The sequence below is a fragment of the Temnothorax longispinosus genome, chromosome 6 (assembly GCF_030848805.1).
Source record: "Temnothorax longispinosus isolate EJ_2023e chromosome 6, Tlon_JGU_v1, whole genome shotgun sequence".
NCBI lineage: Eukaryota > Metazoa > Arthropoda > Insecta > Hymenoptera > Formicidae > Temnothorax > Temnothorax longispinosus.
Window position 1 is genome coordinate 22,872,715 of NC_092363.1, and position 15,653 is coordinate 22,888,367.

The 15,653-nt window shown below is 35.7% G+C and overlaps 1 pseudogene; it reads right to left on the reverse strand.

The window, feature by feature from the left end:
• Window positions 1-2,227: 2,227 nt before the first annotated feature.
• The window catches only part of LOC139814368 (uncharacterized), a 46,328-nt pseudogene continuing 32,902 nt past the window's right edge, over window positions 2,228-15,653 (reverse strand).

A 15,653-nucleotide genomic window follows, 5' to 3' on the forward strand; every position in this document is an offset into this window, starting at 1 on the left:
TGCAGGTATTTCAAAACTATGCGTGTGTATTCTTGAACAGTTATGATTTTACTCGCGAGAAAATGTGTTATGATTTAACTCGCGAATCTGCAGTCCTCCTCATGGTGCTTGCAGTCGGCGAAGACATTGGCAAGATATAGTTACAACGAATCGCTATTTTCGTTTTTCCATCAGGCGTGCTGACTTAGCAAGGATTTTGCAGCGAGGAGGTCGATATCTTTTGCTAAGAGTGGCTTATTTTTACGGTACTCATTTCATGCAGGGTATGAAAACTAAAAGATATCGCGCGAGCGCGCATATGTTCGAGCAATATCTATATTTCTCTTCCAACTAGTACGAACTTGCTTCCAGGACTGTTCAAGTCAGCTCCGAATTTGTAGAGAAGTGAAGGCATAACGCGCATAACATATGTATATATATATATATGTATATATATATATATATATATATGTTAGCAAATGACAGCGCCTCGAAATGGCCGGAGTTAAACGACAATGGAGGCTTTGGCAAAGTAAATTTATCGTCGGGACGATGTCATCTTTACGATCGCGCGGCGTAAAAAGCGAAGTTCCACGGACGATGTAAATTCCTCCGCGCACATCCCGACCTCGGTTTGTAGATAGACGCTGTAAAACAGTTATAAGGACAACGAATGGAGGCTGAGCGTGTTTCTCCGCGTATTGGGGCCAGAACGAATAGAACTTATCCGCGGACTTATCCCGATGCGAATTGCCGAGATGTTCGCGTATCGATTACGGTTTTCACGACCGAGCGCGGGCTTTTAATTGTGAACGAAACAAACATCTCGACGAGATGGGAAACGGACAGAATCCAAGTGGAGATTGTACGCTGTATCATCGCTTATTACACCAGATCAGAAACCTGAACGTTGCGTTGTTAAAATAATTTAATATATTTTAACATATTTCATTACAATTTATTTAATAAATGATGCACCTTGCGACCTTCTTTGTCGAAAAATGAATTTATTTTAATGTGAAAACATAAATATACCATTCTCAAACTCTAATTTGGTGAGAGAAAACCGATTTTGATATAGTGCACACTGGAAAATGCAAATAACAAATCTTATTCCTGAGTTGGTTATTATATCTTATATATTATACATAAATAATATGAAAATATTAATTTGAGCTTCACAGAGATGTTTTATGTTAAAATTTCAACTGCCGTGCAAAATATAATGTCTACATTCTGACAAAGGAGAAATAAACACCGTGAATTTATTATTTATATGTGCAATTTAAAATATTTTATAAATTATATATACTGTTTTGCAAAATTGTTAAAATATACAAGTAGTTGCATCGCTTATTTGCCATCATTCGCCATCGGAGCAAACGCATTTTCTTCGCATATATCTCAAGCATTTTGAACTGGTTACGAATAAGGAATGAACGCGGTAATTGCCGCGCTTTCCTAGATTTTCAATAGCTTGAGATACTTAATTGCAGTTTGAATGCAAGATATCGAGTAACAATGACTCATAGATGGATAAATGTACCATTCGCGCTGGCGCGTCATGTAAAACTGAATGCACCGTAAAACGGTTGTAATGAACGTGAAAGAATAGGATGTTTCAGGCAAGGTACACAAGATGATGGTACTTGCGAATTACGTTGCGTATTGTTAAACGCACCGTACAATACGACTCTACATTCCTTTGACTCGCATTCGCGCCGTTTAAAACTGGAGTAGAAGTTTAGGAGGAAATTACCAAGCGCACGTTTTAATTGCTCAGTGTTTTAGGCGAGTTTTGCAAATTACGAATTATTTAAACTTTAAATCGGCGCGGAATCGCATTCACCGCAAACTTGTCACAATGCTATTAGCTGACGACAGGCTTATCGAGGTTTGCGTTACGGAATCGCAAAAGATTTTGATGGTGTCCGACAATAACGCATTAATATAAAGCTAATCCTCTTTAGCAGAAAACGATTTTCGTTAATAATTAAATTCAGAAATTAGCATTTTATTAATGTTTAAACATACACGTAATAATGATGTTGATATATTTATCACGAGCAAAATTACATAAATTGCCGCACATAAATTTTCCATAGTTGATAATATTGCCAGCCACCATTGACTTCTGATTAATTTTAATAGTAAATTAATGAGAAAACGCGTCAATGTGCACCACATAATCCAAAACGTTTAAATCACGAACACGTGACGCGTGACATTCAAGCCGTCAGCATTCAAGCCGAGCTTACACTTCGAGGGACTTATGTTCAAATAGAATTCTAGCGATCGTGCGACGGATCACATGAGACCAAATTACAACAAGAGAACGCGATACGACTTCACCGATCTATATATTTCTGTAAAGAACATCAACCACGAATTATTAAGAATGTAATTTATTATAGATATCTGTATACTATTGTTTCGTAAAAAAAAAGAAACCACAAAACATCTGTGTATTGCCCTTATTATCTGCCCTTATTATCCTTTCTCTTCATACACTTCCCTTATTTTTTTTTCGATCGTAACAAGGGGAAAAGCTGACTGCAAAAATTCACGAATGTACAACGCAAATTTGTGAAAGTAACATCATCAATTATTTTTCAGCATCGCTATGTATATCTTATTTTGCTTCCTCACAGAGGAAGATTTGTTTTCGTTAAAAAAAATTTTTTTTTTTTTTTTTATGTGTTCAGAATGTTCTAAAACGTCGAAAAATTGCAATTTAAAAAAATGTCTGTATGTATGTATGTGTGTGTATGTGTGTGTGTATGTGCCAAATTTACCGAAATTTCTATAACTCCAGAACTAATCAACCAAATCTTAACGAATTATATATGAAATAGAGATTGTTAACTCTTCACTAATAATTCCACAATCTCAAGCAACACAATGAAAGTACGAGCAAATATGCTTTATACATAGTTATATTAGTTTAATTCTTTGTTCATCATACATTTACAAATGTAATAACAAAAATAATATGTCTTGCTTAATTCATGTATAATGTAACAGAACTGAACTTGTGTGATGAAAAATATGTTTTGTTTGATTAATGTAGAATATAATATAACTTTACTTTTACTTATGTAATGTATAGAAATTTTTAACACATTAATGAAACTATGTTGGATGATATATAAGAACCAGAGAACTTAAATAATGTTTCTTTTTTTTTCTTCAAAATAAAGCGAAGTTACCCTTGCTCTTCGTAAACTTATCGAACCCGAATGCTGAAAAAAGTAAAATTAAAAATTAGAGAGTTCTAAAATAGTGAAATTAATTGCGTTGAGTATTTGAGATAGGAACATTTTAATACCTGACGGTTTGTCGTCAGACTCAGTTTTATTATCCCGTCGCGGAGTATGTTTCGGGGAAGGAGCCATTTGTGCGTCTTCTTCGGCACAAATTGGCGATATATTGGAAGTCGGAGATAATCTGTAATTACACAGCGATCCCTCGCACAATGATGGCGCACCTGCAATAAAGTTTGTGTAATTTATTTACATTTATAACAAATAAATACATCTAATTTTTTCAATTATAAAAGACGAGCAACTTAATTATAATCACAACCTTTTGATACGAAATCCTGATCGAAGGAACTCATATTGCTGTCACAATATTCGTAATTCGTCGGAGAAAACATACTGCTTGCGGCAACAGACGGCGAGCGCTGAACGGGTTTCGCCATTAACGGCGTAATATTGAAATTTACGGGTTCTATCTTTTTAATCTTCGGGACCGACAAGGCCGAAGATCTCAAATCCATTTCTTTAACAATAGTCGACGGCTGAGGAGTAGTTATTTTATTGATAGTTTCCTTACTATCCTGCCTTTCAAGTCGCATCCTTTTTGCTTCAATTTCGTCCTGTGTATTATTGGCGGCGCTATGCTTGAGCGGGCTTTCTCTTGTACGGTAGCTTGGTTGCGTTTTAACGGGCTCCTGCGACTTCTGCGTCTTTTCGTGATGGATCTCTTTCATTTCTACGTCGTTGTCGTCGGCTAAAATCGCTTTCTCAGCACTTGGCTCCGCATTCGATGCTATATACCGAAGCAGCGCGGGCGGCGCGCGTATCATCTTTTTCCGAAACGATAGTAAGTATTTTTCGAATCAGACCTTTCCGTTTCAACTGCGGTAAGCTTGTAATTGTTGTCACGTGTCGCCTCTACGTCCATTCTCTCAGGCGTAGTGCTCTCCGACACCGTAGTGCTCTCGTTTATGCATAACTCCTCCAGGTACAAGGTATTGACGGATATGGTATCTAAAAAGCGAATGACTTTGATATATAGGACAACGCGTATGTATATGCATGTGTCCATGAATAAAGCCCATGCCCTACATATCTAGGTACAAGGACAAGGAACTAAAAAAGTATAAAATGAATTTTCACCGTCGACAGGCTCGTGAGCCCGTTTCCACTGATCCTGCTGCACTCTCGCGCGCATTTGATTTTGAGCGTACATTTCTCGAAACGGTATATTGATCTTCGGCGGCGCCATTTCCAGCATTTGCTGTTTTCTCTGCCTTTTCTGATCCTCCTCCTCCCTGCACAATACTTGCAGCTACGAAAAGCGACTAATTAAATACCTACTTACACATTGAATATATGTATATTGAAAAATTATTTTAACATAGTCTGGATACCTCCGCTTCGATTGACTGTAACTCTTTCCTGTGATATTTTACATTCACTTTTAGCTTCACCAATTTCTCCTCCAATTTCATACGCTCTACCATCACAGTGGCGAATTCGATTATCCTGTTGCGCGTGCGGATCCAGTTGATACGTCGCCTCTGCTTGACAATCGTTATCATCTCCGCTTTCTTGTAAGACAAGACGATATGCTCGATTTTAAGCTTCTCCAAATTGTTCTTGGCCGCGTTCCTGGCCTTTGCCAGTGGAAATTCCTCGTATACATCCTGCTCGTGAACATTTATTTGATTAAATGTTGAAATTGCACGAGTAAACGCAAGACTTAATACTTACGCGATATTCGTGCCATGTTTTCTTGTATTCGGCTACGATGTCTTGATACTCTTGCGATCTCAGTTGCATCAGCTGATATTGATCATCGGCATTTGCTTCCATAGTTTCTAAAGAGTCCGAGACTTCGTTGATGCTTATATATAACCTGTATGACGCAACAAAATTCCGATACGTAAATTCAAGAAGAATGCAGTATAAAAATATATAAATGTTAATACGCCAGGATTAGATAATTATTTTGTGTACTTTGTTAAAGTCTCGCTTAATATCAGTTTAATCTTGTTCATCTGCGTGACCTTTTCCTTAAGTTCCTTTCTTCTGTTCAGTTCGCTACGCATCGTCACCTTCAGTTGTTTCATTTCCTCTAAATTGGCTAGAAATTATCAACAACATTCTTTTCTCAGCAAGTAGTAGTAAAAGAAAATCGAAAAATCGATAGGTAAAAACGTAAGAGTAAATGCATGAGAATGTCTTTTCTTCCCACTCAAGTTTTACATTTCATTGGCGTGCTACGTCACACTTTACTTACCGTCGAGATTTTTTCCTTCATTGCCGCAATTTCCATTTTTAAACAGGTTTCTAGCACTATCGCAAATTGAGGATCGTCGTGACTCTCCTGATTATCCATATCTATTATTCTTTTCGTCGAAAATTATATACTTTTGTGCGATGCGACGCGATACGTGCGTACACCTTGAAGCGACGCTATTTTTTTGAATGGTCTGAAGTCTGAAATTGTATGCAATTGAGGAACAAGTGTCGCGCTTAGCAGGGGCGAATGGTGACTTTTCGGGCCTGCTGCTAATATTATTTCAGGGATCTTTTTTTCGGAAAGAACGAAAAATTGCAATAACGCCAAAAAAGGACGAAAAAATTACTATAAAAACTAATTTTTCTATCATAACTCACAATCGTTTTCTCATTATTTTAATGTCACTATAATTTTATCTGTTTTATCTAGACAACAGCTTATAATAATATTTAAACATTAATAAATATACAATTTGAATAAAATGTACTTATAATAATTAAGTAATATTTATAAAAACGATATGGACGGTTTAACGTTTTACCAGAAATAATTAAATTAAATTTATAAGAATAATTAACTATATACAGGATCTCACATACAGGGAAGTTGCTGAAACCAACTAGAGTCAATTAGCTTTTATTCTGTAATGCATACGGATCGGGAAAAATATTGAGAAAAATAAAATTGCGTTTAATAGAAGACATTTGGCAGTTTTATTTGAGTATAATATTTAGTCTATAATGGAAAATTTTTACTTAAGGCTCCTGGTCCCTAAGCCGAGAACTCTGCGTTGACGGTGGCGCCGTACCGTCGCGGCAGAAATAAGAACTCTCTCCTCTCACTCTCTCCAATGGAGAATTTTGTCTTGTGACATGTTGACAACCTATTTTGCGTTGCGTTAAATTTCTTTATTATTCGCTCTGTACTTGTGCTATAAGTTTAACGTATTCGTGAAACTCGTAAAACTGACCGTATGGTAAGATTTGCAAGAAATACATATGCGGAAGAAACATTCTCCACTCCTTTTGATAGTCGAAAACGGCTTGTTTTTCCGTATGTTTAGGCTTCGTTTTATGGCTGTTTGTTTATTGTCGAGGGAAAAAGGATAGTATCCGGTCAATTTTAGAAGTGTGCTGAAACGATCTGTAGTGATTTTTTATTAAAATGTTTTTTTATTTCGGAAAATACCGCAACATAAAATAGGGTAATTTCTCGCCTCGATAGCAAGAAATTCAATATGGCTGCGGTGACTACCCAGGAGCCTTAATTTTACTTGATTTTATAAAAAATAGCAAAAATAAGATATTCTACTAATATATGTACGTGTTTTCAAAGTGCGCCCCGTTACTATTTCAACAAAAATCAATTGTTTTAAACTGCATAAAACTTTGTGTAAACAATCATTTATTACACCATTATTTTATTATTTTATTGTACCAGCAAGAGATGAAACTAATAGACATTTATAGGCAGGATAAATTGTACAGGCCATACATTTATTTGCGTGATGATTAAATAGAGGACCGATAATTCAGGATAACAAATAAATAATCTTTTTACATTCCAGATCACGTATCTCGATAGCAGATCGCAACAGCTGTAAGATAAAGTGCCCTGATTCTTTTCTCTATCGTGTTATATGATTGTGCGAAGGGTCAACGGTGAACGCAACATAAATCCGTGGCGGGACGCCATAAATCTCACGGTGTCGTATTATGATTACGTGCGAGCATTATTCCGTAAGTGGTGTATAACTCATTTGCTCTCAAACATACCACGGATGCTCGTAGATCTTTCGCGGTCCTCCGCTAATGCGGCCTAGGTGTTGTTGGAGGAAACGCTCTGTAGACAGGTATCTGCGAAGTTACAGGTATCTGCCGGCGCGCAACGGATGGAACATCTATGGACGGGTCACGTCAGAGTCCCTTTCTCAGGTACGTCAGGCAGGTGATAACGGGAGATGAAAATGGTGCGACAGTCAATTTAGCTTTAGATATAGAGTTCACGTTTTATATATAGTTTCACGTTTCTCGCACTCCTCCGTCTACCTGCGAATTCTTTTCGTCAAAAGATTGTAAAATCAAAATTGTTTTTTTTTTTCAAAATTGTGTTGTCATGACATAACATCCGTATAACTATTATATGATGTGTCATATAATTATGAAAGTATAATCAATTAATTTAGCACTGAATTTTGATAAGAAAGGAAAAAGACTTTCATCTCTAGTAAAATATTTCTGTGCCGGCAAAAATATGAGTTTTCAGAGATTATAATTTATTGTGAAGTTTCACTCTAACATTGCGTCTTCAATTACTCGTTATTTTATCATTTTAAAGTGAAGCAATTACACAGATGTCTCATAGTATAAATTTTTAAAAATCCTTGTTGAAGGATTTATATATTGACATTTTTCTAAAATAAATACCAATGAAACAAATATTTAAACTCAACATCAGAAATATCGAGGTACACCCATCAAAAGATTCTCATTTATTTTAAGTAAATGATTAATTAACTACAGACTCTTGATAAATTAATGAGTAACAAGGAAAAGCGGGCTTTGAGTCAAACGTGGTTAGTTGTACTGTCAACGGTGACCAGCCAGGCGAACCAGCTGCTCTTTGAAACCAAGTTTGTTCTTTGATTGTATCATTGTCTCGATTACCTCAATCACCGCCGCTTAAAAATCACTTCAGTTTCCGTTGTCTTTTTCAAGGCTTTAGTTTGTCAATTTCACGTTATCTTGGTTTGATGAGTAAAATTTGCTTCTCTTTGCCGGTCTCAACTTTTATTTCTAGTCTGAATATTTTGCAGACTATGAATATTGACAGAATTTTTTTGGTATTTTCTCTTGAAAATTACATTGTCTTTGTACATTCAATTTTTAAATACCTTATGCTTGTCGTGGAGAGTTTCAGATTATTTAATTTCTTTAATTTCTCTATCATCGCGTCGCTGAAGATGGCTCAAAGTAGAGCCAAAACGTACAATTTATAATTTGTATTAAATTATTAATTAAATAACATAGCGTTAACTCACGCTCAGCTAACCGCGTTTAACTCTGAAAAATCACTTTTCTTTGTTAGAAACTCGTTAATTTTTACTTATTTTAATAACAATATTACGCAATTAACTTCTGGTTGCAAAATTTAAGAACTGTAATTGAATTTAATTTAACTTACTGAAACTAATTTCCTACAATTGTCAACATAATAATCAAAAGGTAACAATAATTTTGTAATATACGAATTAATTCTAACAATTAAATTGCGAATGAAAGAAATCTAATAATATAGCTGATTGCGTTTGTGCATTAAAGGAAAAGCGAGTGTTTAATAATCTGTGAAGAAATAAATTAATAATTTAAATTACAATGTAATTGCGACACGACTCGCAGAATTAAGATCGATTTCTTTTCATTCGAAATTGGCGCTTTGTTACTTCAGAAATGATGTTTCATCTTTTCTTTGACTACGTAACGAAACGCTGATTCCTCCGCTCCCAATTTTGATGCGAATGCAACTTATGCAACAGTATAACAATACGTCAAGTCTGATAAGAGGCGGTAATCATTGCAACTGCTGAATAGTATAGTAACAGCCTTCTTAAAGAACATTTGAATGAAAACTACTGGCAATGGAAGTGTGTCACCTTAATGTAACAATCCTCAATCTTCGTGTCATCATAGAGTAACAATTTTCTTAATGTAACAATCTTCAAATAACGACGCGATACATTAAATTGCAGCATACTAGCTTTGAAACTTTAGAAATATGGCACGTTTGAAACTCGCGCAGTTCACGAGGAGGAATTGCATCCTGTTACATGTCCGCGGCAGAACTTTACGAGACTATAAGCGTGTTAGACGATTAAACTGCCTCGTGTACGCTCGAGAAACGTTTGTTATTTGGAAAAACTGTTATCTGTTTAAGATGACCAAAGGATGTTGTCTATTAAAAAGTGATTAAACATGCCCGATGTTTATTTTTATTTCCGATTGAATGTGCCAGATACTGGAATATTTATTTCTGTATAATCGTTTGAATGTTTATTGACTACATTTGTATTTTAATAAGTATTTTCCCTAAGAAGATAATTCCTTCTGATGGGATGAACAGACAAAATTTATGTGTATGATATTCGAAGGATAATGTCTTCTTTCGGCAGTAAAATAAATCAAAAGCAAAGTTGAAAATAAAAAATAAATCGGAATAAATTTATTGTTACTACCGGTTTTTAGTTTTAAATGATCGCTGTACTACTTATAGACATAATAATATCGAAGGAATCATATTCTCAAGTAGAAATAAAATGTGGAAGATAAATCGGCGATTGGATTTTGGCTTTGGCTTGTATTAAAGTATAAATAATCCATAAGATGATTATTGACGATATTCTGACATCAATTCCAATACATATTTCATAGGAATTATTAACATGGTGAGTTGCATTATTCTTTAACTCTGCCTGAAGAATAATGAAATATATTAATACATGTATGTTCCAATACAGCCTTACGTTATATAACTTGCATATTGCACAAAGATATAAGTATTTAATTTAATTTAATTTATATTTAGAGTTAACGTCAAATTAAATAAGTGTTAAAATTTATTTTAAACCAAGAATTATTTTTTTATTACTTTCACAATTTAATATATACTTATTTATTATTTATTTTTTAAGTATATCTTAAGTACTTATATATTAATGTCAAACAACAAAATCGTCAAACTAACAGATCGATTATATTGTGACATTGCTATTTTTATAAATAATTATAATGCATGAATGTCTGGACACGATGCATATTATTATGTAAAAATCAGTTTTATGTATTAATGAATAAAATTCGTGGCATGTGGTGTACATTGCAGATTAAGTTTACAGAATGCACTTTAGATCTCGCATCTCGTTTATGGTGGGCGTTGTTTCATGTATTACAAACAGGCGTTGCTTGTAACATCGTTACTTCGTTAAAAGTTTGTTAGTGCAGCATAAAGGTGTAATAAGTAACGTTACGAGGCGAATGTTAGTGTTAACAAGTTATCCATAAAAGATATACACGTGTCTCAAAGCATTGCATTTTCGTCCGCTACAAAATACCCAAGTGTCTTTCTCCAAAGAGGAAGTTATTTAGAACTTTCTCTTGTTGTTATATTTAACTATAAATAAAACTATAATTGGATGCGATTTTTAAACCTTTACTAATTACATCACTGCTTTAATAAAAAAAAAAAATTCGTTTGCCTTAAGAAAAAAATTGCAATAAATTTGAGACATCCTATAGGAATTTTATTATTATCAACAGAAACTTTCGCTCTGAAATTGCGCTTAATCTAGAAAAGAGCTGTCCGGCGGGCGTACTTTATGCGCGATCGGTATTTTCACTTCCCCATTCTTTGCCTCATTCCTGCGAGTCCTCTGTAAGAGTAGGAGGGACTGACGCATTCCGAAATAGTGCAAATCGATAAGAAGTTGTTCACCGCCCCAAATTCAAATACATGATTTTTTTTCCACTTTGAACGTTATGCATAAAATGCATAAAATATTGCTCGATATTGCAATTCTGATTTCGTTATTTGCACTAGTTCTGAACTTTAAAATCACGGATTTTTATAAATTAGAATTCCTATAAAAATCTTGAATCAGTGTGTAATATATTTTTTAAGTTTAATCCTTTGGCTACGGTTGAGCTGAATGCAAAATTATACTAGTACACGTAAAGCTCAGCTACGGAATGCGATTTAAAAACTCGATGTCTTTTCGATCCTGCCCTCCTGTCCAATAGCGACGAGGTTTCAAGGTTTAGAAAAGAGTCAATATAGTGATGTTTCGTTCCATCAAGAGATCATTTATAGAGGAAAGTTGCTATAGTGACGTTTCGTTTTAAAGAATCGAGTATAATGGAAAACTATACTATAATAGCACGTAGCTCGAGGGTTAATAAAAAATTGATTTTGAATATGAATATGAATATGACAGAATATGAATCGAATATAAACATGATTGCACGTTACGTATCAATTGAAAAATAAGAAAGAAACTTTCTACTCAATCCTTTAGAGGGGTCCCCAACTTTCTTTGTCAAAATGGACTTATTAAAATTTTTGTAACAACTGGAAGGTCGGATAAGTCTCAGTTTTGAAAATTGCATAAGAATAAAATATCTTAATTTTTTAATTCTTTTACATTATAACGTCGAAATTTCTTGGCAGGCCGAAACGTTACGGGAACCGGATTCGGCTCGCCTAATTTAGAGCTTTATTCTGAAAACTGTTTTTTTTTGGGTGCGCATTTATATCAAACTGCTGCATCAGGGGTATCCTAATCAATTCTTTTTCGACGCTTCGCCGATTCCGCGAGCAAAGATATAAATTTTCACGAAATGAATTCCATCGGAGACGTATCCTAGAGCGTGCGCCAATATCGATTATATTTGTCTAACAAGATTTCTATCTGGCGCGAATTGGAATTGAAATTTGTCGTCGCGCAACAAGTAGTTAACGTTTTGGCAATTATCGTGGCACGTCGAGTCTGATAAAGCGTCACGGGATAAACAACCGATGGAGTATGGCGGTATAAGAAGTTTCGCATTAGAAGCTTTTTGCGTCGTCGAGTTTGTTATTACGCTTTGCGAAACTTTCGATCGGTTCGCATTATTTCCGGCGGCTGCCTTTCATTTGCGCTCGTGCCAAGTTGCTTGCGGTCATGCATAGAATCCTTTATCCTGAATATTTATTAGTGAAGCCATTAACATAACATTTAATCGATAATTACATTGCAATTTTGCTTTTAACGGCGAGGTAACATATATAATAGTTTCTCTTAAGTCTCGATTCCCCCAAAAAACGAAAGGTTTCTTCGAACAAAAGGACGCAATATAGATTTTACATACATACCCCTGATAGCCAAATCTGTTAAAAATATATTTTGAAAGTATCCACGACAAATTTTATCGACAGAATGTCAGTAGAAATATAAAAAGAATTGCTGACGGTATATAACGGCAGATTGATTGCAAAAACTGAGTTTCATAATGTATTCCATTAAACAATGTAAATAATGTATTCCATTTCAATGTTTACAATATAACATTTTACTTTTTAAACATAAAATAGAATAATTTTTTATTCGGTTTTTATAGATTACAATCTGTTGTCAAATTATATCGGCAGGCTCTATCGGCAAATCACAAGTTTAACTTCATCAGATGATAAAAGATCTGTTGCAATATCTGAACTAATCTACTGTCAATCTGTCGTCATGTATTGTAGATAGTTTGCTTACAGAGTTTATTACTTATTAACAGTATACTTAATAATATACTATTTAATAATTAGTGATATATTAATAGTATACTATTTAAGAAAAAATTTAAGAAAAAATTTAGGAAAATATTAATCGCGAATTTATTTAACTATGCCGCCTTTACATCATTGTATTAAATACATCATACATTTTCCCTGAATTTGATTTCACATTTCGCTAATTATAAATTAAAATTAAACAATGCTTTTATATCAATTTTTGTAACAATTTGTAACAAACGCTAAACAGTAAACAATCATTAATCATGCCTGATGTGTACAGGTTTTAAAACGATCTTTCGTTTCTCATATTTCTGAAGTATTATTTACAAAAATAAAAAAGTTTCTTCGAGTAAAATGTCTGTGATTACAAGAAAATCAGAGCTGAAATTATTACATTGCACCATGTGTTTTTTCATTAAGAAAAAGAAATGCAACATGTTTAACTGTATTAAGTGTATTTTGCCTCGATTTCGCATTTCGCTAATTATAAATTAAACGATACTTTTATCAATTTATCAATTTACCAGTTTATTCTATCAATTTTCTGCGAACGTTAAACAGCAAACGAGTCATGCCTGTCTACAGGTGTTTTAAAACCAAAGACTTTCTTCATACTTCATCCAAGGAAAGATTCGTAAAGGTAAGTAAATGCAAGATTGGATTTACTTACATTTACGCATAAAATATATATAATCTACATCTCTATACATATAATGTAAATTATATTTAACATCTGTAAAAAAACTTTTATTTAAATTGAAAAAGAACTCAACAAACTTCTTAAAAATTACCTACTAAGAAAGTTTATATCAAATAAAGAAAACTTTAATCTAAATTTAGTGCTGATGGTCACCATTCTACTCGGTAACGGCTATTCTATTGACTGGATTTTTTATCAAATTAATATAAAATTGAAAAGCGCTAATTTTTTAATAAATTTGTAACGTCGAATAACAACATTTCTGAAACACTATTGCAACGGAAAATTTGTTGCACTTTCTTTCTTAAATTCGGCTAATGAACTATTACGTCAGTAATTAATAAATAAAAGTCTTCAATAGGATGTCGTTGTTTAAACAAGCTCAGCAAATTCATCAAACCCCATAATGATAGAAACTCCTTGCTCACAAATGTTACGTCCAGCGGACTCCACGATATCCCTTTTTCGCGGGAATTTTTATACATCTAAGATAGCCCTAATATTAGGATAAACAAGCCGAGTACGGACGGTTATCGATCGGGGCGAGGTTAGATCTCGCATTCCTCTTTTTTTTATATACAACTATAATAGCTATTTGCCTAGGCGACGAAGCGACCCTCCAGAGTAAAATATTGACAGACGGGGCATACGTAATGGGATTTTGTCTATCAACCTTGTCTAGTCCATAACTATAAACCCGGCGACACGACGCGCCAAAAGGGCCTGAATCCCAGACAGAGTTGATGAAGATCTTTATTGCATCGAGCGAGCTTTCTAAAATTGCTCGTGCGATGTTTCCGACAAACAGAGACAAGGCCTAGGACGTGATTGTAAATACACGTGACGGAAGTTCTGTTTGCCTTGTACCTACCATTAAGATTGAGAAGTATGCATCGTCTGTCGATATAAAAACAGGGTCGCGAGATAAGTAAGGAACCCCAATAAAAGAGAAATCGGCGATAGCCGAAAAACGAATGCGTCACTGGAAAGAACCGATGGGTTACACCCCCAATAAGACAGTGGGGCCTTAAGAGGGGGCCCACCAATGGAAAACCGGAAAAATCGATAACCGTCTCTAGCTTTCTAAGATAGGCGTAAACTCAAAATCTACCCCTTGGGCAAGAAACGTCTCGGCCAATAAGAATTCCCCTAAATAATAATTAGAAACATCCCGCCAACCAGAAATCCTTTAAACGAAAACCAGACACATCCCACACAAAATCCACCCCTTCCATCCTTCGAACCTTCCTATTTAAATCGTGACGTCGCAGGACTCGGCTCAGAGAAATTTTCTCAGTTCAAGTCTGCATTGCTCGGATATAATCTAAACCTCATTCGTTTCGATCGAGTCTCACGTTTAGAGTCAGTGCAGCAGATCCGACGGACCATCAGTCGCCTCCGACTCACCCACCGGCGAGTCCAACGTCCATTCTGAGAGAAGGCCACTAGTTGAACTCAAGTCATCAAGTAGTAAGTCCCGTAATTTTCTTGATCCTTCTTTTTCCGCGTTATCGCCCCCCTTCTTAAATGGTCTATCGATTGTCGGACCCCCGGAAGCTTATTATATATTTGGGGGTCGGTCAGTGTAGGCATCAGGTTCCCAGCGGTCGTTGGCGTTGTCGTGGGCCTGACTTACCTCCCGGCGTCTCGTCGCTGTCGTGGACTCAGCTGGTCCACTGACCTCCCTGAGCTTATGCTCGTGGGTCGGTTAGTGTAGGCATCGAGTTCCCAGCGGTCGTTGGCGTTGTGGTAGGCCTGACTTGGCTCCCGGCGTCTCGTCGCTGTTGTGGGCCCAGCCTGTCCACTGACCTCTCTCCCCCTCCTTTAAGCTCGACGATTTCCTTTTGCTCGCTTCCGACCGGGTCCGAGAGAGATCGACTAAATAAGTAAATAATTTTAGTGGACCCGAAAGTCCTAGCCCCTCAAGGACCGAATCTCCGCACGATCAGGCGACAAAGAAATCGCCAGAACAAGCGGACGCGACGGGAGGTCGAACTTCCCCGGGAGCAGCTCAACGCCGGTCCTCCGCGACTCGCCATCCCACCGCCCCTACCAGTTTTTACAGAAGAACCCGGTTGTTCGAACCAGAATCGTCCCGCTAACATCCTGCCCTATCGCCCAGTCGTCC